The sequence below is a fragment of the Tenrec ecaudatus genome, chromosome 7 (genome assembly GCF_050624435.1).
Source record: "Tenrec ecaudatus isolate mTenEca1 chromosome 7, mTenEca1.hap1, whole genome shotgun sequence".
Taxonomy (NCBI): domain Eukaryota; kingdom Metazoa; phylum Chordata; class Mammalia; order Afrosoricida; family Tenrecidae; genus Tenrec; species Tenrec ecaudatus.
The window spans coordinates 139,932,363-139,957,921 of NC_134536.1; the positions used below are offsets into that span (position 1 = coordinate 139,932,363).

General features: G+C 38.5%; 1 protein-coding gene and 1 non-coding gene across 2 annotated transcripts in view; both read left to right on the forward strand.

Annotated features, from left to right (window-relative positions):
• Positions 1–25,559, forward strand: part of LOC142452538 (thyrotropin-releasing hormone-degrading ectoenzyme-like) — a 187,329-nt gene that overhangs the window by 54,527 nt on the left and 107,243 nt on the right. The gene's annotated exons all lie outside the window — the stretch shown is intronic.
• On the forward strand, positions 5,691–5,855 carry LOC142453871 (U1 spliceosomal RNA). Its single transcript, XR_012785447.1, has one exon. It is a non-coding gene; the product is annotated as a U1 spliceosomal RNA (small nuclear RNA).

Sequence of the window (25,559 nt, forward strand, 5' to 3'; positions counted from 1 at the left end):
ATAGCACCTGGGGTCTCAAAGGCTTGAAGATAAACAAGTGGCCATCTATCTGAGCAGCAACAAAGCCCACCTGGAAAAAACACACCAGACTGTGTGATCATGAGATGTTGATGGGATCAGGCATCAGGCATGAAAAAACCAGAACAAAAAAGTCATAAGATTGTGAATGTGAGGTAGTGCAGATTGGGGACTCAAGGCCCATCTGTAGGCAATCAGACATCCCCTTACAGAAGGGTTGCGGGGAGGATATGAGACTGTCAGGGTGCAGTATAGCACCAATGAAACACACAACTTTCCTCTAGTTTTTTAATGCTTCCTCCCCTCTCCCTGCTATCATGACTCCAATTCTACCTTACAAATCCGGCTAGATGGGAGCATGTACATGCATACAGATAAGAGCTGGAAACACAGGGAATCCTGGACAGATAAACCTATCAGGACCAATATTGAGAGTAAGGGTAAGGTTCAGGTTGGGAGGAGGGGGAATGAGAAAGGAGGAACTGATCACAATGATCTACATAAAGACCCTCCCAGGGGGATGGACAACAGAAAAGTGGGTGAAGGCAGACATCGGTTAGTGTAAGACATGAAAACATAATAATAATTTATAAAACATAATAATTTATAAAATTATAAATATAATAATTTATAAATTATCAATATTTCATAAGGGAGAGAATGTGGGGGACAGAGGAGAAAATAAGAAGCTGATACCAAAGACTCAAATAGAAAGAAAATGTTTTGAAAACGATGGCAACAATTGTACAAGTGTGCTTCATACAATGGATGGGTATATGGATTGTGATAACAGTTGTATGAGCCCCTAATAAAATGATTATAAATAAATAAGAAAAGAAATAAATAAAGTTAAAAAAAGAATGTCACGGAGGAGGGAAGGAATGGGGAACCAATCTCGCAGTGATTGACACATAACACCCCTATCCCCTAGGAGGATGAACAACAGAAACGAGGGTGAAGGAGATAGCAATGGGTGGAAGATATGAAGACAAGAATAATTTCTAATTTATGAAGGGTCATAGGGAGGGAGAGGGAGGGAAAAATACTGCAGTCCTTTCACATCCTTTTGCATTCACAGAAACAAAAAGTAATCGAAAAGAAGAGCAATCGGGTGAGTCAGGTGCATGGGGGGGGGGGGCAGCAAGAGATGCAGGCTGTTTTTGGCCAAAACCTGGCTCCCTGAGATGGCTGCGTGAGCAGATGCATTGTCATGGTGGCAAAATAGTCCCTCATTTGCTAAAAATCAGGCCATTTTTATCACACACTGTTATGAAATCTTTTCAGAACCTCTAAATAGGAAGCTTGATTAACAATTTTACCTGGTGGAGCAAACTCCTAAGTCACTAGGAGTCTACATTTTTGTCCATTCAGGAGGTTGACAGATGTCCGCAAAGAGGTTTGTCATCAGTCAATATGTCTCCTTTTCTGAAATGAGAAAACTGTCAGCACACTTGAGTTTTTCCCATAGTGCTGCCCTTATAAGCTGTGTTCAACATCATGACAGTTTCTGCAGCCCTTTTCCCAAGCAGGAAATAAAATTTCACAGCTGCATGCTGTTCTTTTAAATAGGCCATTACAAAAAATAAGGTTCAAGCAAAACTTTTAAAAGAAAAAATTCACTGTGACCAGAGAGACCTTACCAGGGGATGATGCTACTGGGTCCACTAACTCAGAGCGAGTTGCTGGATGCTCACCTAGCGGGAAGAATGCATGCTACCAGTTCCATTGTACTCAGCACAGTTCCCGGTTTCTATGGATACCCCCTCGTAGGATCGTATTATTGATATAACTTGGAAGTAAAATTTTGCTGAAGATGATTAACTAATAATTACAGCAATATATTGACAGATTGTTGTCAGAAATTGGAGCTAGATTCAGAAGATTATGTGGAATGGGGAATATTATTGCTCACGTGAGACGGATCTTGGCTAGAAGCCGGGAATACTAGAAGGACGATGCAAAGACGTCAGCAATGTGAATCATAACAGACTAAGGATAACTTTGAGAAGACTTGGAATTTCATTGTTCTCTGTACTACCTGAACATCGATCAAGAGGAAGCTGTTCTTATAGAACAAGGGTTTAAAGCATAATTTAAATCAGGAAAGATCTTGTTTTTTGATACATAAGACAAAGTCTTGCCAACCTCTCTTCTAAGAAGCATTCTAGGTATACTTCTTCCATGACAGATTAGTTTGTTCTTCTGGTGGTCTGTGATGACTTCAATATTCTTCACTAATACTATAATCCAGTGCATTAGTTTTTCTTACATCTGTTTATTCCTTGTCCAACTTTCACCTGCATATGAAACTATCATGGCTTGTGTCAGTTCAACTTTAATCTTCCAAGTGGCATCTTTGCTCTGTAACACTATAAATAGGTCTGTGATGCAAATTTGCATAATGAAATGGATCATGTTATTTTTGACTGCTACTTCTATTAGCATTGACTTTGGATCCAAGCAAAAATGAAATCCCCGACACCTTAGATCTTTCTCTTACTGAGTTGTGCCTGACCTCAGCCGTAGTATTTTCGATCATGTCATAAGCATGTGAAAGTTGGACAATGAATAAGGGAAACCAAAGAAGAATTGATGCATATCAATTGTGGTGTTAGCAAAAAATATGGAAAGTACCATGAACTGCCAAATTTGTTTTTGGAAAAGTACAGTCTACATGCTCCTTAGAAGTGATGCTTTGGATGTGCTCTTAGGAGAAACTCGTGTATGAAAAAGTACATTATAATTGGCAAAAAAAGAGGAAGCTCCTGGCTTTACCCAGCGACTGCAATAATGGACTCAAACATGAAATAAATTATGAGCATGGTGCAGGACTACACTGTGTTTCATTGTGCTCTACGTTAGGTCTCTGTGAGTCAGAGCTTACTCGATGGCACCTAAATACACCAATCCTTCGCCAAGCCAGACAGGCAGTTTAGAACTACAGAGAGCATTAACCCACATACCTGACATGACGGTCTTGGAAACAACAGCAAACTGCCACTAAATGTCCAGATATTATTATTACAGAGATCCAAAACGTTATCAAATATAAGGGTGGCAAAACCAGAAAGGCCCTCAATGAGCTGGATTCACCCAGTGGCTGAAACAAAGAGCTCAATTTTAAAAACAGTTTTGCGGATGGCACTGGAGCAGGCAATGTTGAGTCACTTGTATATAGAGTCTTCATGAGTGGGAACCAACTTTACGGCACCTAGCAACAACATGCTGAATCTGATGGGCCCATATTTTTCTCCCTTATGACATTTTTATTCCTAATTCTAATCTTATTTACTTTAAGACATAAATCTTCCAAAGTTATCCACTTCTGCAAGGACAAATATTTTTTGTTGTCTCAGGACCAAATATATTCATTAAAAAATCATTTTATTGGGGTCTCTTATGGCTCTTATCTCCATCCATTGTATCCAGCATATTTGGACATATGTTGCCATCATCATTTTCAAAACTTTTTCTTTCTACTTCAGCCTTGGTATCAGCTTTTTCCCTTCCACCCAAAGCCCCATGAAGCCTTGATAATTTATAATGTTTTTTTTTTCAGTCTTACACTGACCACTTTCTCCCTTCACCCACTTTTAAGTTGTTTGTCCCCTTAGGAGGGGTTATATGTCCATTATTGTGATCAGTTTCCTTTTTCTCCCCCCATCTTCTCCTAACCCTCCTGATATTGCTACTCTCATTATTGATCCTGAGGGATTTATCTGTCCTGGATTCCCTGTATTGCAAGCTCTTATCTGTACCAGTGTACATGTTCTGGTCTAGCTGGATTTGTAAGGTAGAATTGGGGTCATGATAGTGGGGAGGGGGAAAAAGCATTAAAGAACTAGAGGAAAGTTGTATGTTTCATCAGTGCTATTCTGAACCCTGACTGGCTCATCTCTTCCTTGTGACCCTTCTGTGAGGGTTGGCCAATTGTCTACAGATCGATTTTGGGTCTCTACTCTGCCCTCCCCTTCATTCACATTGATAAAATTTTTTGTTGATGCTTGATGCCTGATCCCATAAACACCTCATGATCACACAGGCTGATGTGATTCTTCAATATAGGCTTTGTTGCTTCTCAGCTAATTGTCATTTGTTTATCTTCAGTCCTTTAAGACCCCAGATGCTATATCTTTTGATAGCTGGGCACCATCAGCTTTCTTCACCACATTTGCTTATGTACCCATTTTGTCTTCAGCAATCCTGTCCGGAAAGGTGAGCATCACAGAATGCTGGGCTATTAGAACAAAGTGTTCTTGGGTTGAGGAAGAGGAGTACTTGAGTAGAGGTCCAATGTCTGTCTGCTCCCTTTATACTTAACATACGTGTATATGTACATAGGTCTATTTCCATGTCATTATATAAAATATATTTACATATGTAAATGCCTGTATTTAGACCTCTATAAATGCCCTTTGCCTCCTAGTTATTTCTTCTCTTTTCTTTTACTTTCCTCTTATCCCACTCTCATGTTTGGTCATCATTTGGTTTTCAGTAATTCCTCTTGATACGTTGCCTTGGATCAAGCCCCACCAGGCAACCTAGGCCCTACTCACCATAGGTTTTAGATCACTTGCTGTTCCCTTGTCCCTGGGTTTGTTGACACCCTCCTTCCTTTCCCTGGCCTCCCCTTCTCCCATATCCCCTGGGAGTGTTGGTTCCATTGTGTTCTCCTTCAGAGCATTTATCCCGCCTATCTTATTTAGCTAGACATGGAAAAACAGTGATAAGCGTAAAACCAAACCAAAAAGATAACAAAACTCAAAGCAACAACAACAAAAAAGAAAAGGCTATAAATAATTCCAGGTCTGTTTGTTGACCTCAAGAGGATTTCGGTTGAGTCTGATGGGGTGCCACGCCCTGGCCCCAAAGTCTAGTTTTGGTATTCCTCACGGCCTTCATTGCTTTGCTCCCTTTGCTGCTCCATTGCTCACCCTTAGTGTTTTGACCATGTGGTGGCGTCAGATCGGGTACAGTTCCCACCTGTGTCTCCAGTGTTGTCCCCTGTAGCTCTATGGGTCAGTGAGAGACGCCATGTCTCATGGTGGGATGGCCCTGATATTTTCATCAAATATTTTCATCAGCTCATTTTAATGCCTCTCTTCATTGACATTGCTGATAGCTAAAGTCATGATGTTGCTGGTATATAAATAATTTTCTATGAGTAAAAAACATCATCTTATCCCCCCCTCAAAAATAGAACCTAATAATAATTTAATTTTTCATGTTTGAATTTATATTGATCTATTTTAAAGCACACCAAAGTCAAATTGCCTCTAGTTTTCTAAAATGGAAAGTTTCTATTTCATGTCTAATGGTGGTTTATTTCTTCTAGACATAGAAATAAGTAATTTTTCTTGTTTTGGTTGATATAAGAAGAATCCAGGGAAATTAGGCAAATTTTGCTGTTGCAAACAAGCTAAAGTTAAAATGTAAAAACAGAACTAATTAAAAACCTAACCAACTGTCATCTAGTCCATTCCAGTGCATGGTGACAGTGACATGGTTTCTGAGGCGCTATGGTTGTAGGAGGGCAGAGAGCCTCGGCCATTCCCTCGGGGCAGCCTATGGTTCATAGTCCACTGCTTACCCTGTAGAACCACCGGGGCTCCTCGGTGTTGCCTGTGGAGTGCCAAGTACTTACTCATTGCCACTGTGCATTTTTACTCATCAATCTTAGGTGTTGGCAGGAGAGATACTGTGATCAGGAAGGTGCTTTTCCAGGGGAAAGCTTATACATTGCATGCCGGATGCGCTGACCCCTGTGATTTCCCCAAATGTGGGAAACCTGACTGCATAATTTGTGGTGGTGGGGGACGCATCCGCGCTCTCCCGCTGTGAATATATATATAAATCTTAGGCATATCTTTTTCCTGTGAAGGTTGGCTTTCTTCACCTTTACCCATATATTGGAACTTCAGATTTAATCCAATTTAGCTTATTCTCCATATAGAAAAACTTACGGAATTTAAATAGTGAAAATCCCACATTGTCTTGCTGTGGTAGTTCTGCCAAGATTATGCCTGCTTGTTTTGATATAAAAGTGTCGACTGTTTCTTTCTGTTTATAACCTGCCATTGTTATGAGTTTGCGTCATGTTAAATGACTTGTTACTTGTTACTTTGTTTCCCTGGATGATACTTTTGAACTTGAAACTCTCCAGAGATAAACATTGAAAACACTGAGAAACCTGAGATGAAAGCTGTCTATATGTTTTCTGACAGGTGATTGTGAGGAATGTTTACTTTACTGACTGACTTCCAGATGTTGCCAAGCCCAGAGTTGTTACCGGCTCCCCATTACACTTTGGCAGATACAAGAGTCCAAGTTGAGGTTATGATTGCCATCTCTCTGGAGAAGCAAGTAAACAAGTCATCTATTTTTCAACGAAATTAGTGAAGAAGCTAATTTATTTCCTTGAGAAGAACTGAAGGTAGTTTCATGAAATTTTAATCTGAGTGTTTGATTCTTTGTGAACTCTGCGAAGTTAGAGTAAACGAAAGGAACTTAGAGAAAACCGTATCTGTGCAATCATTTCCAGTAACCTGCGAATACAAGGGGAAAGTAAAAGGCATTTCTACTTGAGTCCCGGTTCATATACACATGGATTTACTCTAAATAAAACATGTTTGAACATGTCTTTGTGATCAGTGAATGAACACAGACAAATCCTCTTAGTATATACTTGCCATAGTTTCATGAAGGTACTATTGAAAAAATAAAAATTTTAAAGGCCCAATCACAAGGTAACTTCTGAGGGGATCTGCTGGAGCAGGTAAAGGCAAGGCACAGAGCTCAGCTCAGATGATTCTGGTGCACGGTTGTTGGATTTAAAGAGATCTGCAATGGAGAGTTTCTCAGAAAGAACAGGATGATCACAGGAATGCAAGACGAAGACGTCTGAAGAAAACTCAAAACAAAACTACATTGAAGTGAAAACGACCCAAAAAGTTGCTCTGGGGAATTTCGGGAACAACTCTGCTCACCTACCCTCCGTGTTCTGGTCATTTCACTGGGAACCTTCCATGCCCGATCTGGCCTCTTCAGATTTCTTGGTATTACCCAAACTCAGCATGAAAAGGAAAACACAGTTGGAATCCCTTGGGGACACCAAAACTACATTTTTGATAGGGCGTGCATCGCAGTGTGCAGGAATCTTCAGAAGTGCTGAGCAGGAAGGAAACACGGCCTTAAGAAGCACATGGACCTAGAAAGTGGAAGGTTTGGTTTGTTTGTTTGTTTCATAAGGGTTTCTATGATTTTTGTAGACTTATTTGGCCCTCATGTAGTGAAATAATCCTCTTAGCTTCTAGAAAATCAGGTATGTCATGTGTGAAATCAGGTATGTCATGTGTGAGTGATTCCAACAATGACAGTTAAAAAGTTTATTCAATATCAAGTGCGTCCCCTGGGCAAGTTGTTTTACTTCTTCCTTGCCTGTTATGTACACGAGTGATAAAATGATGTGCGGTTCTCAGTTGTTCCATTTCTTTTGTGGCTTAATTGCAGTGATTGGGGCATTAGTTATGCTGGCGTTCACTTTCATTACATATTGTACTTATCCGGGATATCCTAGGGTGGCAAATTTAGTTTGATAGCACAGTGAAGTTTGAGGTGCATGCCTGTGTTCAGTATTGTTCTTGAACTCTGCGATGTCCTATCGGTGTAAATAATCCCATCCACCTCCTGTGTGAGCCCATCCTTGAAGATCTCCTCATATGGATGCTTAATGAAAAATATACGACGCCTTTGTCCTTGTCAGCGGTGTCAGCACATGTGAGATATTCAGCACAAGTGCGAAATAAAGCTTCTGCTCTAAGAGGGGCCTGGGGACATTTTGTTTGGATGAGTAAACAATGTGTGCATCCTGGTGTCATGGAAAAAAGGACTCTCCTGAGTTCATAGGAAGGACATTGCTATTGATGGGTGACCCTGTGTAAGACAGCCGATCTTCAGAGAGTGTTCTGGGCTATTCTATCTCCAGGCCTTTCTGATTTGGAATTATTTTTTCAGGTTCGAACTGCCGGCTAATCACAAACCACCTGTGTCATGCAGGCTCCTGTGCATGGGGAAAGAGTGCTTAAAAGGCTGTTTAAATCTCCCTGCCTTGAATTTATTTGTTTTTCCGCAAATTTATCACCCACCTTCCAATAGATGTACTAAATTCAACCTATTTGTTACAATCAAGAGGTTTTTATCATTAGACCAGCAAGCCATCGACTTTTACAAATTACCTTATGAATCTGGTAGTACTATAATGTACTAATTTTAATGTTGGAATAGAAAAAATGTCACAGGAGCACATACTTGGTTTTGAAAAATATATTTTGATAATTTTGAATTTTCTTCAAAAATTGAGATAAAATATTTTTGGATACTTAATTCTGTACATATGAACTCTTTTGAATCTAAAGGCTGATATAATAGAGTAAAATAATTTAAAAGGTAATCAGATAATGAACTAAATAAGAAAATGATTCAGTTTAGTATACGTTGGGATAACTATTAAAATTTAGAGATGTATTTTTTTACCTTTATACAATGGAATCTTGACATGCCACACTAGTTTTTGTCTATTATCTAAGTATGTATGCATTTGTATAAGTAATTGGTGATTTTTAGGGAGTGAGTACCTTTGCACCAAGTTTTTGGATCATAGGCAACCAGAGATAGGATTGATAAGAATGAAGATTGCAGAATACTTCATTGTGCTCATGCGGAACCTAGTCATGGCTCAAAAGGAAGGGAGAGGGATGGTGCTGGGGTGAAAGGGGGATGATGTCAAGGAGTCTATGTAGGAGAAGAATGTTGAGAAACTGATCGTGGTAGCAAATGTACAATTCTACTTGAAGTGATTGAGCTGTAGAATAATATGCTGTATGTATTTAATCCCAAGTCATAAAAAAGGCAGCTGCTTGAATAGAACAATGGAATATTTCATGGTTCAAAGCCCCGAAAGGGCCACGTCCTTTCACAGTACTTATTTAATCTGTGTGCTGGGTAAGTGATCAGAGAAGAGAGACTACATGAAGAAGAATGTTGCATCAGGAATGGTGGAAGGTTTATTAACCATCTTTGATAAGTGAGTGATATAACCTTGCTTGCTGAAAGTGAGGAAGACTGAAGCGCTCACTGATGAAGATCAAGGATTACAGCCTTGTTCAGAAAAAGGAGTCTGACTTAATGTCAAGAAAACAAAAATCCTCACAACTGGGCCCATAGGTAACATCAGGATAAATAGAGAAAAGATGGAAGTTGTTAAGAATTTTATCTTGCTTAGATCTAAAATCAATGTTTATTGAAGCAGCAGTCAAGAAATCAAAGAACCGATTGCATCGGGAACATCTGTTACATGAGAGATCTTAAAAGTGTTGTGCCTGACCTAAGCCATGATTTTTCAGTTGCTTCATATACCTGAGAAGGCTGGACTTTGAATAAGGAATGCACTTGAATTCTGGAGCTGGCGAAGAATATTGAAAGTACAATGGATTGCCAAGTGAGTAACGCATCTGTCTCATAAGAAGTACAGCCAGAATTCTCATAGAAGCAAGGATGGTGAGACCTCGTCTTCGGTGCTTTAGACATGTTATCAGGAAAGAAAAGTCCCTGGAAGAGGACAACATTCCTGATATGCTAGAGGGACAGCAAAAAAAAAAAAAAAAGAAAGAAAGAAAGAAAGAAAAAGACTCGACGAGACTGGTTGACACGGTGACTGTAACAATGGGTTGAAACCTAACAATCGTGATGATCATGCTGGTTGGGCGACGTGTCTTTCTGTTGTACCAATGTGCCGATTAGTCCGACCGGCTTGATGGGACCTCACAGCAACCTTTTGTTCCTAAAACAAATCTGTATCAGTTATGATGAAAAAGGATTTCAGGACAACAACTATATTGGTAGGAAATTGGGTGTTTGGTTGAATGAAGAATTGGGGGAAAATCTGTTAGTTTGGAAATGGGTACAGCAAGAATTTACATAAAGCAATTTGATGTTTGCAGGTTTAGTGGTGAACATACTCTTACATCCAGGCAGATTAAAGTTGAGATCTTGGATGCAAAAGGAGAATATAGTTTTATTCAATTTACCTTTTGAAGAACAGTATATATTTGGTGAAAATCTCCAACTCATAATGTTGTCATGGTTAAGGGATATTTTCTCATTTTCAAGAATCAGTGTTTTAGCCATGTTATTTTTTTGCCCTTTCAAGGCAGTTTCTCTTTAATTCTCAATAGACTCTGAGTTCCACCAACCACATATTCATTATATCCCACTTTCCTTAAGTTTAAGACTATCACAGTTTTCTGGCTTCTTGTTATGTAAGGGAAAATGTTCACATAAAAACAAACAAACAAACTTACCTCCCTGTTTGGATTGTCTATGATGCTTCTTCAACATATTTATGTGTATAATTTTCCTTTCAATATTCAAAAACATAGTATTTCTAGTCATTTCAATGTGGTTTGCACACTTGAATCTCAGTATATTCTTGAGCAAAAATGTCATGCATATTATTACTTTTTAACTTCTGAATTTATTTATATATATTCAAATAAATTATTCTAAAATCCTATTGAATAATAATAACAATTGCTTACTGCTTTTCAAATGTTGGTAGAAGTTTTAGAAATATGAGAGCAAGACTCTAGCTATTTTAAAACTATTTCAAGGCTTCTTTTGTCCTGGTTACTAAGCTTGAAACGGACATGTTTTTGGTTGGGATGACTGTACTTTCTACATTTCCTGTTGATAACAGTATAAACAGTTCAAACAGAAATTCAAGACTGGGGTTGGAAAACACAGGAGCCTGGCCTTACACAGAAATAGAACACACGACATTCAAACGATCAGATTCAACTTTGTCATAACTTTGAGAAACAAAGGTTTACAGCAATTAAGACAACACGGAATTAACAAAAAATAGCAACTTAAAAATGAAAGGGATGTTTTGTGACATTTTGTTTGACCTTGACACACCCTTCTCCAACACTCCCTGGTTCAACTATTGTTGAATTCAGTAGCTCACATTCCCTGCGTGGTACTCTGATCCCTCTTTTTGTAGAAATAGACCTTATTTTCATGGAATTCTAGTTTTCAATGAATAGTATTCAAAATGCCGTGTTTTAAGCAAGAATACTCTGAAGCATGCAAAAAGACAAGGAAATGTGAGTTATCTCTTAGTGTCATTGTGTGAATTCCAACTCATAGAGACCCTATCCTACAGAGTAGACTTGGCCCTTTGAGTTCTGAGGCTATAAGTTTTATTTTTTTAATTTTTTTTATTTTAACAATTTATTGGGGCTTATACAATTCTTTTCACAGTTCATACATATACATACATCAATTGTATAAAGCACATCTGTACAGTCTTTGCCCTAATCATTTTTTTCTCTTTTCTTCTTTTACATATTATTAGGGACTCATACAACTCTTACCACAATCCATACATATACATACATCAATTGTATAAAGCACATCCATACATTCCCTGCCCCAATCATTCTCAAGGCATTTGCTCTCCACTTAAGCCCCTTGCATCAGGTCCTTTTTTTTTCCCCCTCCCTCCCCAGTCCCCCCTCCCTCATATGCCCTTGGTAATTTATACATCGTTATTTTGTCATATCTTGCCCTATCCGGAGTCTCCCTTCCCCCCTTCTCTGCTGTCCCTCTCCCAGGGAAGAGGTCACATGTGGATCCTTGTAATCAGTTCCCCCTTTCCAACCCACTCACCCTCCACTCTCCCAGCATCGTCCCTCACACCCTTGGTCCTGAAGGTATCATCCACCCTGGATTCCCTGTACCTCCAACCCTCATGCACCAGTGTACAGCCTCTGTCCTATCCAGCCCTGCAAGGTAGAATTCGGATCATGGTAGTTGGGGGGAGGAAGCATCCAGGATCTGGGGGAAAGCTGTGTTCTTCATCGATACTACCTCACACCCTAATTAACCCATCTCCTCTCCTAAACCCCTCTATGAGGGGATCTCCATTGGTCGGCACTTGGGCCTTGGGTCTCCACTCTGCACTTCCCCCTTCATTTAATATGATATATATATATACATATACACATACATACACACACTTATATCTTTTTTTTTTGTTTTTGCATGATGCCTTATACCTGGTCCCTTTGGCACCTCGTGATCGCACTGGCCGGTGTGCTTCTTCCATGTGGGCTTATTTGCTTCTGAGCTAGATGGCCGCTTGTTCACCTTCAAGCCTTTAAGACCCCAGACTGGAGGCTATAAGTTTTTATAGAGGAGAAAGCCTCATCGTGTGAAATGGCTGGTAGTTTCAGACTGCTGACCTGAGGTGAGCAGCCCAGTGCCACTGTAACTCATTACGTCACCAGGACTTCTTTTGTGGTAGTCATACACAGAATAAATTAATAGTATTTGTTCCTAAGGAGCTTATACATTAGAATTACCAAAGACTTTAATTCACTGTTATAAATCAAAAGCTAAAGGACCACATGAGCAAATGAAACCATTAGTTTGGTGTGTTAACAAATAAATAAAAATTCAATTAAAAGAAACTATAAATAGGAACAAAACAAATTTTGGAGCAGCAAAGCATAACAGAAATGAAAAATTCACAAGAGGATTTTAATAGCAAATTTAAGCAGGCAAATGGGGAAAACCCACCAGCTTAAAGATCAGTCCATTTGAAATATCTATTCTGAAGAGCAGGGAAAAAATGATGATATAAAATGAATGAACCTAAAAGACATATCGCAAATCATCAAGCATAGCGGTATATGCATATTGGGAAAGCTTAGGAGAAAACAGAGAGAAGGAGAAAGATTATTTGGAAAAATTTAATGAAAGAACTATTCCAAAATCAATAAAGACATGCTTTTCCCCTATAAGGAGTTCAAGGAACTTCAAGAAAGTTAAATACATAAGGCTCCACTCTGAGATACATTGATTGATACAGTTTAAAGAAAAATGAGGTAACACTGAGAGCAGTAACGAAGAAGTGACACTTTACATACAAGTGACCTTGAAACCACTGAGGACAGAAAGTAGTGAGATGACATTTTTAAATTGTTGTGAGTAAGTGAGAATTTTTCAGTCACGAATTCTGTATCTCAGAAATGAAAAGAGGAGAGAGAGAGAGAGAGAGAGAGAGAGAGAGAGAGAGAGATTCACAAAGAAAAATAGCCCGGTTGTTGTTGTTTGTTGTTACCATTAAACCTGCCCCCAAATGAAAGAAAAGGCATCACAACTGGGAAGGTTCACATAATCCCTGCCCATCACACTTGGATTTATGAATACATTTCCGAGAACAAGATTCAATAAAATAATGTCTCTGCAAGAGGTCTTTCAGGCAAGGTAAGTTCAGGGCGGTGATGTCAGCTCCGAAGATGGTGGCAACTACCTAGAATCCTTGGGTTCTCCAACGAGTGCTATTTACAGAGGATCCATGAGAACATGCAGTGATCACAGATGCTTCTTGGGAGAAGGTGTCAGAAAACAGAACACTACACGGATGGCGAACGGTCAGGGAGCTGCGCCGAGTATTTATTTCGTCATAGACAGCATACTTGTTCCTTCCTCAAGGGCATCGGCGTTGTCCGGAGAGAAAGTCATTGGTAAACCTTACCCCATCTACCCTGCCGCCCTGGTGTTTTCCTTTCAGAAGCCCAGAACCTTAACCCCCTGGAGCAGTTCCGTTCTGCACGTGTGGGTTGCCACAGTCAGAATTGACTCAACAGCCACTGGTTAGGGTTTTTTCATTTTTATTTCAGCTTACAAGGATTTTTATTTTCAACTTGGGTCCAAAAGCAGCAGTCCTAAGAAGCGGCAGTCAAGAAAGTAAGCAACATATTTTTCCGGGCAAATCGGGTGCGTGAAAGCTTTTCATATTGTTAAAGAGCAAAAATTGTCATCATGAGGATTAGGAGGCGTCTGACTCAAGACAGGACATGTTCAGTTGCCCCACATGCGTATGAAAATTGGAGCACGAATGAGAAAGATGACGGTGTAATTGCTGCATGTGGATTAAGGGGTGGAGAGAGTGTCTGAAGGACCTTGCGTGAGGGCCCAAAGAACACACAGAAAGTTCTGGGAGAAGTCCAGCCGGCTTACTGGGTAGAAGAAGTTAGGGTGACAAAATGATGTCTCATCTATTTTTGACTATTATCAGGAGGACAATCCCTAATAAAGGACATCTCACTTGGTAAGTTAGAGGGTCAGCAAAAAGAGTGGAAGGGCCTAAGTGAGATGGCTTGACAGGGGTCGCAGCACTGGGCTCAACATGATCATTGTGACGGTGACACTGGCCTGGGGAGTGTTTCCTTTGTGCGTAAGGTCGCTGTGGGTTGGAACTGACTCACAGGCACCTAACAACAACAACAACCATGATAGAGAAATGCTGGGTTTTCAGAACCTGATTCATATTCTAGTAGGGCACCCGATATGGTTCTTTATAAATTCTTAAAATTAGACAGACTGTGCTATTTACTGAACCACATTTTAAAACAAGTGCTATTGGAGAAAGGAGAGAATAATTTAATTTGGACTTAACTCAGGAAAGATTTCTTAGAAATGTTATACAAGTGTCTTCCCCTATAACGTTAACACTTTGATGTGTGTTAATTGGACAATTTCAGGCACGGAGAAGTTGTCTCGCGATAAAGATAAGGGAAGATGTAGAATCTGTTTCCGGAAGAGCTTTCAGAGGAAGAAGGACCTATCAGCAGGCTGGGGATGGCTCTCTTAGATGCTCTCAGAAAATAATGAGAATGGAATCTCAGAGAAGAAGCAGATGCAATCATTCTTTTTCATGTCAAACAGCCATCATCTTTCTTCTTTCAATAAGTCAAATTTAACCAAAGAAGGAACTAATGTGTTACAGATGTCATTTATATACATCTTGATATACATGGTAAAATAAAATACAAGTTGTATTTTAAAAGAAAACAAATGACTATAAAGGAACCATGGCAACATGAGTTTAACCGTGTAACTAAATCTTGAATTTTAAACTAGTTTATAAATAATTGTACAGATATTTGGTTAATTTGGATTTTGATAGCTAGGTGAAAAGGTAACTATTTCAATTATCAAAAGAAATTGCAACTCAATAAAATTGGTACTTTATTTAGGATTAGTTCTGTACTCTATATTTTAGGAAAAATATCCATCTGACACTAAAATTGCATGATATTCACAATATTCTGTTTTTTGAAAAATAAACCATATAAGTTATTACTTTTCAACTAAATCCAGTAATGAATCTTAAAAAAACACAAACCTTGCGCCAGCTTTGAGATAAGGGAGAAATTAGGGAATTGTTTTACATTCAAAATGTACTTAAAATCTAATTTGTAATGATTCTGTTCATTACAAATGTGTATAATTTGTAACGATCCTGTTAATTTGTGACATTTGCTAGCACAATATTGTGCAAGTGTCATTTAAAAGCCTTGTTTATATAGCATGTTCGACAGGCCTTGTTCACTAGCATTAATTCATGCCGCGCTTTTTCTTAATACGCTAAATTTCGTATGGAATTCCAGCTGTGAACATCTAGTCCTAGTGCTGACAAGGAGCAATCGTCCAACAGTGAGTGACCAGGATGCCGATGGTGGGCTGATCTTCCAAAACACAACTGGTGCCGGCATCTTTATGCGGTTATTTTATATCCTGTCTGACTTGAAATATAAAACGAATTTAGGATGAAATAATATATACTTTTTAAGAAAACTTGTGTATTGAATCTTTAAGACAAAGTAGTTTCACTTATTTAAAATTGTAATTGAGATTTCTCCATTTGGTTTAGAAATTTAGATATATGTATATATAGTATTCATTTTCATAAACATATATAATACTTTTTTGTGAATTAATGCTTTGCTAATATCCTTTATACCTTGGGTAATATGTCCCGGATGCTCATTAGACGCAAAGGCAGGCAAAGTATGTCCACAGGCTTCAGATATGTGGTCAGGAGGAACCAGGCCCTATGAAAGGACATCACGTTTGGCAAAGTGGGAGGTTAGCGGGAGAGGAAGATCCTCAAGGATCTTGCGGACACGGTGGCGGGCCCAGTGGAGCCTGCCTGGGAACTGTGAGGGCACTACAGGCCCGGGAGTGTTTCACTTTGTTTTCTGTAGGTTGTTACGAGTCAGAGTCAACTCAGTGCCAACTAACAACATTTATTAATTTTAAAATAAAATTTTTAATTGTAAGATTTTAATGTTTTAAAGGATTACTCCAAATATCTGGCAAATGCAATTTAACCCATCTTTCTATTGATTCTCTACTATATCTACTAAATCCGTTTATTTTAAAGAATAAAAAAACTCAGAAAAATCCCATAACAAAAATAAAAACTCAGAAAGCTCTCCATGTATGTTATGAAACAGGGATATTCCACCGGAAAAAATTGAGATAAAACATAGAAGAATAAACTGAAATTAATCTCAGATGTTCTAGTTTAGCAGGACACATATTACTTTTAAAATAAAGCATTAATTAATAAATATTTTAATCCTAAAGGGAATATCAGGCATAATATCAAGCTCTAGACTCAAAAAATATCAGCCTTTTGTTAAAAATATAGTAAAACATGCAAACGCTGGAACTTGTGCATAAAAGAAGTCTGTTAGAGAAGGAAACCTGTACTGTTCCCACGAACAGAGCAATCGGGTCGTAGGAAGACTGCTCTCTGTCAAAAGTGGAAAACATGCTGGGTTGTAAAACACAAAGCAGGTCTGTTGAGTTCCAGCTTTTAAAGATTCCACTATAGCTTCTTAGACTTTTATTGAAAGAAATAAAACAGAAACGAATATATATAGAACTGAGTAAATGAAACAGAATTGAAGAAATGTAGAACTGAGTAAATAAAACAATTGAAGCACCTAATCCTCTCCCTGATCCCACCCCCATCCCTGAGATAACCCTTCTAATGTGGTTGTTTTGTGCTCTAGAGTAGAACCCCTCCCATAGCGACCCTGCAGGACCCTACACTCACCCAATTGGGTTTTCTTGGCTGTGATCTTAACAAAGCTGATTGCTAGATCTTTCACCCAAGAGACTGTGTGAGTTTGAATTTACGACCTTTGGTATAGCAGCCAAATGCTTAAACATCGCAATACTAGGGCTTCTTAAACATTAAGCCTACTGTCATCTAAGAGATTCCAATGCATAGTGATCCTATGGATGGTTTTGAAGGCTATAATTTTTTTTAAATATCATTTTATTGGGGTCTTGGACAACTCATCACAATCCATCGACCTATCCATCCATGTGTCAAGCACATTTGTACATTTGTTATCATCATCCTCCTCTAAACATGTGCTTTCTACTTGAACCCTTGTCCTTATTTTTTTTTTCTCTCCCTCTCCCGCCTTCCCTCCCTCAAGAACCTTTGCTAATTTATAAATTTTTTTCATGTCTTACACTGTCTGATGTCTTCCTTCACCCACTTTTCTGTTTTCCGTCCCCCAGGGAGGGGTTTTATTTAGATCGTGTGAACGGTTCCCCCTTTCTCCCCGACCTTCCCTCTTACCCCACTGGTATGGCTACTCTCATCATCTGTCCTGGGGGGTTTTACTGTCCTGGATTCCCTGTGCTTCCAGTCTTATCTGTACCAAGGGCTATAAATCTTTATGAGAGAGGATAGCCTCATCTTTGTTGAGTATAGTGACTGGTGGATTTGAATCACCACCTTTTAGTTAGCATCTCAATGCTTACCCAACGCTCCACCAGAGCTCCTTCCTTAACCAGTGAGGAGACTGCAAATTTATCTCATCCATATTTTCTGTCATTCATGTTTACTAGTTTATAATATTGGTCTAAATTTGTTTGAAACTTTCATCTTTTATGAGGTACTGAAATTAGAAACAGTATTGCAATTATATCTTTTTATATGTGTCCTTTTACTTGCATTTTTCTCATGATGGAATTGCTGGATTATAAGGTATATATACACATATTCCAAGTCAATTTACATTTTCTCAAGACCTATTTTTTCTGTTCTTTAAAGTATCGCATCTTACAAGTCTCTCTGAATTATTGATATTCTTCTTATTTCACTAAATTATATAAACAACAAATATGTCGAAATTCTTTCATATCAAACCTATAATTCCACCTGCACATTCCATAAACTCTGCTTTCTTTTCTTTTTTTATGAAAATGAAGAATATCTTCTTCTATCTAGGCCAAACACTCCAGTGGATGCTGTAACTTTCTTTCTTGTACATTCAAGGATATTTCTCATGCAAAGCCATACTCTATTAAATCATCAGATTTCCTGCTTGACACATTAAGTCTTACAAACATGCATTAATATTTAAATATTAATATTCCCTTGACTCCTTTAATCTCAACTCTTTTATATCTTTGCATCATTATTAAAAATTCCAATTCTTTTACCATTCTCTTAACCAAAATACTAAATCAACTGCCATTGAGTTGCTTCAGACCAGCAACTGTATAGTACAAAGTAAATTTCCTCCCTAGGATTTCTGAGACTGTAAATCTTTCCTGGAGGTTACAGCCTCATCTTTATTCTGCAAAGCATATGGTAGATTTGAACTTGTGACCTTGAAGTTAGCAGCCAAATAGGTTAACGAGGGAAACCTCTGTATGTCTGAAAGCCCATCCCTTTAAGACTTCTTAATATTAAGGCTTTACTAATATGATCGAACTATTGAAATATAGAGTGTGTTAATTATAGCTAGATAAAAAATTTTTAAAAGAAAAAATTTGTAAGGGAAGCCAAAAACATTTTTTACTTGAAAATTATTTTTTAATGTATATAGATGTCAATTTTACCCAAAAATCTATCTATGGAGCTAATATAATCCTAATAAAAAATTTAGAAGTTTTATGACAAAAATCAATACTCTGGTTCTGTCTTCAGTCTTACTGTTTGGTCATATCGCTCTTGTTATATCAAAATATAGCTTCAGTTCACCTTGGTTGACTTTCTTTCCCAGTACATTCTAGAGTCAGGATCCATCTCTTCTTGAAACAAACTTGATTTCAACTGTTGTTGTTAACAATTTCACTGTCCATTTCTCCTTCATTTCTTTTGGTGGCTTCTCCCAGGGAGCCCTGGTGGTGCAGTGGGCTACACACTAGTCCACAAACCACAAGGACAGCCATTGGAGACCAGCAGCTACTTCCTTTGAGAAAGCTGCAGTTTCTACTCTCACACACATTTAGAGATAGAAAACCACGGGGCAGTTATGCTCCATCCTACAGGGTCACTCTGAGTAAAAATCGACTTGATAACAAGTGTTTGTGTTTTAATTCCCTGACTTTACTCAGTAAATCTTGAAATGTCCCAGACTTGCTCTTCCTACTTTGTGTGTTTGTGTGAATCTTTTCCATTTATACTTGCTCCTTCTGGCTGTTAGCTCCTATCTCTCTTCTAAATTCTAACTTTCCAAATGCATCGATATTCTACTATTTGTCTGGAATGCTCTTTCCCTAAGTACAACAGAACAAAACACTATCCATTTCTGCACCATCTTCACAATTGTTACTGTGTCGAGCCCATTGTTATAGCCACTGTATCAATCAAGCTGGTTGCAGGTCCCCCTCTTGTACACTGACCTTCTGCTTTACCAATCCTGATGTTCATTTCCAGGGACTCACATCTCCTGATAACACACATAAAGTATATGAGCCAGTCTTTCCATCATCGCTTCTAAGTAGCATTCTGACCACGCTTTGTCCAAGACAGAGTTTTCTATTCTTTTGGCAATAAGTGGTATTTTCAGTACTGTTCACCAGCACTGTAATTCAAATACTGTATTTACTCAAGTATAAGCCAACCCAAATAATAGCCATGGCACCTGATTTTACCTAATTATATGGTGTATCAATTCTTCTTTTATCTTCCTTATACTTGGATTACTTTTAAATACATAATGTGGAGATTATATTGTATTGCATATTGTTTACATATTGTTTACATTGATGAGTTAGAAGATACATGGAGGAATATGTATGTATGTATATATATATATATAGAGAGAGAGAGTTTATATTTATATATAAGGAAGATTCAACAATTCCATGGGCAACTATAGCTTTTAATTCTATTTTACCATGAATTTCTGATGCTCTCTTGGATAAGAGGGCAATATCCCAGATGTTTATATTAAAATTTTATAATGTAAATTATCAGTAACCCTGTGGGAATAGTGGTTATGAGTTGGGCTGTGATCTAAAAGGTCAGCAGTTCAAAACCACCAGCTTCTCTAATCTTAGAAAGAGTTAAGGTCTCAGAAGCTCACAGGCATTTCTAACCTGTCCTATAGGGTCACTGAGTGGGAATCCACTCAATGGCAGTGAGTGAATGAATATACATGATAAAAGAGCTCTGCTGACATAGTAGTTACATGTTGAAGTGCATACCACAAGGTCAGCAGCTTGAAACTCCCAGCTGCTGCACGGGGGAAAGATGAGGCCTCTTATCCCATAAACAGTTACAGTATTGAACCCCACAGAAGCAGTTCTCCTCTGTCCTGGAGAGCCATTAAGAATCAGTGAGTGAGACTGGTACAAACCATTTGTAATCAGCTGCTAACTTAAAGGTTGGGGCTTTGATCCCACTCAATGAACACAGGAAGAAAGATCTGGCAATACAGCATTGTAAAGATTAACAGGGGGAAAAAAAAAACCTAAACGTGAAATTTCTATGAGCCAGGGGTCAACTAAATGGTATCTATCAATGACAAAATACATTATATACATTTTCTATATATTTATAAAGGTGACTGTAGTATGAAACTTCACATAATAATGTTAAGATAGATCCATGAAGGAGGAGAGCTTCTTGTGGGATTTTCACTGAGACACTTGGAATAAAAGCTGTGTGGAGATCGAGGCATGACTTCTGGAATTTATAATCCAGAGATCACCCCAAGGCTAAAGACTGGGACCCTGGGGCATGCATTCTGTTTTCTTATGCCAAATTAATTCCTTTCCATTTTTTCTTCTTCATCTACTTTGTCTCTCATCCTTCCTTTATGGTAACAAATTTGTGAGTGGGATATATTCAGGATTAGGTATTTCTTTCTATTATTCCTTTTTTTAACCTTAGAGAAATATAAAACCAAATAAATCTATTCTATTCTTTAAAAAGAAAACATGTCTAAAAGGGAGAATTATTTAAGATATGCTTTATTCCAGAACAAAAGTCATTCTTAAATAGAAAAACTACACTTGAACTTCAACTTATCTTCACACGTATCTAGGTTTAGTGCCATGACATCTTTCAGAAATTTGCATTTTAAAATCTACTTTGCTTTTAGAGTCAATAGCCTGATTGTTCAGCAACTTAAATGATAAGAAATCTCAACTCATAAGTCTCTGTGTCTAATTGAAGGACTCACCCAAGTGGAAGAAAGCTGGTCTGGAGGAGCGTTTAAGGAAGTACTGTGTTTATTAGACTATACTTCTGAAAATGTGAAGAAATTACCTGACACCTTTGCCTCAGTCTGTCCCACAGACTAACTGAACTAATGATTCATGTTTTCCCCAACCTCATTAAAAGGAGGTTCAGGCCATAGGCAAACACCTTTGTAGGATGCAATGTTTACCCATTAACAGACTGGCTGAGAAGAGTAGAAGAATAAAGCTGGGCTTTGCATGTGGTTTCCCTGTTCTAGAACATATTCATTACTAACTTACTACAGTTACCTGCCATCCAACAGTCTACACTTGCTTAAACTCAGCATTTAAAATTGCTTTTCTAGGTTACTTCAGATCTACCAAGAAGTAGATCTATGATTGTAAAGAAGCAGGGAAAGGCAGGGAGAACTTTGTGTTCACATTATATGGTAGGTTGGTCGCCTGGGCAAGGAGATGGTTGGAAGGAGTATCAGTTCATAAGGCTTTCAGATTGTGCTCCAATTGCAAACACATTCGAAGAAGCCACTGAGGAGTCCTTAAGCGAGGGTTGGATGAGTCACTCGAACGAACCCCTGGAATTAACTTGCGTTAGTTGCATTATGGAGCCCTGGTTGTATAGTGGTTGCATGTGGGGCTGATCGTTGCCAAGTCAGTAGTTTGAAACCACCAGCTGCTCTAGGGAGAAAGACGAGCAGTTCTCCTCTGTCCTACAGTGCTACTGTTCGATGAGTCAGAATTGACTCAATGGCAGTGAGTTAGAAATGTGTTTAGTTCCCTGATTGTGCTCAGCCATTGACTGGTGGGACCTAGTGGAAAGTTTAGCTGGCTTAAATATGATAGGGATGGCAGTGGGACGTCAAAGAGGAATGATTTCATCAGCTCTACATGCACATATAGCATCTGATCAGTCAAAATTTTCACTTTTGTTAGCCCAATACTTTTCTTTTCATCTATTTTATTTTTTCATCTATTTTATTAATAGATTCCCTTCCATTACAGATCTTAGGCATCTTGTTCAATTACATCAATTCTGATCCCATTGAATTAGATTCCCCTTCACAATCCTCTATCAAAACCTTACTGATTCCAAACAGTGTTTCTGGAGAGAATCCTGTAGCTATTTTGATTTGTGAGGATAAATTGCTCTGAAGTGCTCAAGATTACCAATTTTGGAGATGCATATAACTGAGGCCTTCTAATCCTAGCTCCATTACTTACTGTGCATCAATTTGGGTAAGTAATACAACTTTCTAAACTTTAATGTTCTGATCCAGAAAATAAAGTTTATAGTACTTATAATATTATATCATAATATCGCACTGGTGATATAATAAGTGCTTAATAAATACTGAATATATTATTAATAATGTCAACTAGGATTTATGACTTTTTAACTTATATGACTTTTGTACTTCTTTTGAATCTCTATTAACTTCTCACTGGAGTTAGTTCAAACTTATTGTTACTCTTTAATTTTCTTAAACCTGTGTCCACATAGTCTACATTGTTAAGAAGTGAGAGACTTTCAATCAGTTAGCCAACTGGTAATTTATTGCGAATCTTTTGCATCTGGGACTGTTTATGACAGTGATTCCATGGTGGTGACCTGGGCAAATGAAGAGTCTATCTTGATTGAGCAAACAGTTTAGCCTGTGTAGTATATTATCATAAGTTATGAATTTACATATCAAAGTCCCCCATATATTTTACTTCCTTTTTATTATGCCTTTGTGCTATCTTTTCTAAGACTAACCTTGATCTTGTTCTTACTTGGCTTTTCTGGAGACTGGTTCCAACACTTGGCTTTTGCCATGCCGCATTTTCAGTCTTTATCACAATCAGTTCTTTTCACAAGATTTTCTCCCATAATTTTAAAAGAAAGAAATATAATTTACTTGAATGTATTTCTGGCTCTTTTTCCTTCCTTCACTTTTCTCATTTTAGTTTCAATTTGTTTTTCATATTCATGAGCTTATACAAGGATCTCTCACAAAAGTGATCCACTGTGATCATTGAAATTCCAAATATTTATTCTTATATGATATCTTTTATGATGCCACTTCTGTTTTTAACACAATATGCCATTCTTTGCACTTCATTCCATTTCTTTATTGATTCCTTTGAGTCATGAGTATAGTTCATTCATCTCTTGAGAGGCTATCATTGGTCCTCAAGTGCTAGTAATGCAGAAGCTGTGGATTGGCTATAAGACTCTCGTTTCTTTGTCTGTATTTGGACTCCAGCACTTTTTTTGTTGCTAGTCTTAGCCACTTCAAAACCCAATTTGTATCTTCAGTCAATCTCATTCTCATGTTCACATTTTCTTCTGTTTCGAAAGTTCCTTACCCGTTCTTCAAGCCGCATGTGTTTCAAACTGCGCTGTAGGCACCTGAATAGCACTGCTTTTTCCATTCTTTATATTTCCTAATGTCACCTTCCAATCACTCAGATTTTAAAATTCAAAAATATCTTGGTTTTTTTTTTCCCTTAAACGTACCTCTTCTTTTTATTTTCATTGAAGCCATTTTGCTTGGGTTAGTTTACTTTCTGGAGTAGCCTCATCACACTAATCATGCTGAGTGCGTGTGCTTTATTCTTCCACATATGTATGATACTACAAAGGCCACTTCTGCCATCTTCATGCCATTGTGTGTTTATTTATACTTTATTTGTGTTCATAGAATTCCCCCCATCCTGAAACGTCCAATACAATTACTACTACTTAAAACCTTTTAATCCTTCATTAACCAGAAATAACAATCTTTCCCCATTGTGAATATTTTATTTTTTCATTCCTCTATGTAAAACGGTGGGGAGGTTACTGTGTCTGGCCTCCCTGGCTTCCCTTTGCCATGAGGCCTGGTTCAGACATGCTACTACCTCCTTCCCTCCCCATCCTTTACCTTATTCTGACACTACTGTACCTCTCAGGGTACTCCACTTCTAGGCGAGGTGTGAGGATTTATTGAAATGATTACACAGAACTCCAGACAGAACTATGAGAATTCATTAGGGAAGTCCCAGGAGCCATCCCAGATTACTAGAATCGTGTTTTTGCACTGGGCTACTCACTTCTGGGTCAGAAGTTTGGAATCACCAGCCACTCCTTGGGAGTAAGATAAGGCTTTGTCCTCCTTTAAAGCATTAGAGTTTCAGAAGTTCTGCCTTGTCCAGAAGATCACACTATGAGTCAGAATTGACTGGATGGCAATGAGGTGTGTTGTTGTTGTTGGTTGGGATTAGGGTAGTTTTTGTTGTCAGGGGCTGTTGAGTCAGTTCTGACCCATAGCACTCCTGTATAGAACAGAGCCAAACACTGCCCACCCTGAGCTCTCCTATGCTTTAGCCCATTGTATCCACGGTGTCAATAGGCTAATGGGAAGTTAATAGGTTAGCACAAATCAGGATATCTGTAAGGATACAGTCATCATCCAGAGCAACAGCTCTCAACAAACAACCAAGTCTCTCCCTGGTCTTTGGCTTCTGCTTCCATGGCCCAGAAGCACAGCTCTGCCTCACAGCTTCATAGTCCTGATGCCGCTCCTCTGTTCAGACTCGTGATCCCTTGCCTTGGCCTCAGATCATGGACTGGGTCTTTCTGTCTAATCCATATTTCCATGCCACGCCCTCCGGTGCCTCTGGTTCAGGCCCCACCTGCTCAGGCAGAGATCTCTGATGCTCTCATCCATTGGTCCTGGGATTCTCTCTGTACAGAGATGGCTCTTATGTCCAGAGGAACAGCCGTGATGGATAGGGTGGGCTTTTGTTTTTGTGTCTTTTAGCAGAGTGTAACCCCAGGAAACGAAGGGCTTGATTTGGTTCATACCCTCTACTAAATTTCGGACTTAACTCTAGCTCAATCCTGTCCATTAGATTAGCATAGAAGTCCTTCTAAAGTAGGGTTACAGTCACAGGAATAGAGTCTAGAATTCTAATACACCACATAAGAAATTGTGGCTAGGAGGGCTGTCTTAACTGACTGCATCTCATTATCTCATACTGTTTTGCAGCTTCTCTTTTTTTGACATAGGCTCCTGAGAACCATGAGGACAGAGACTTGTGACATCTTCATTTATATTCTACAGGATAATAGGCATACTACCTTGCTTAATAAGCATCACTAAAAGAATAAATGAGAAGCTCTCTCTTAACACCGAAGTATACCA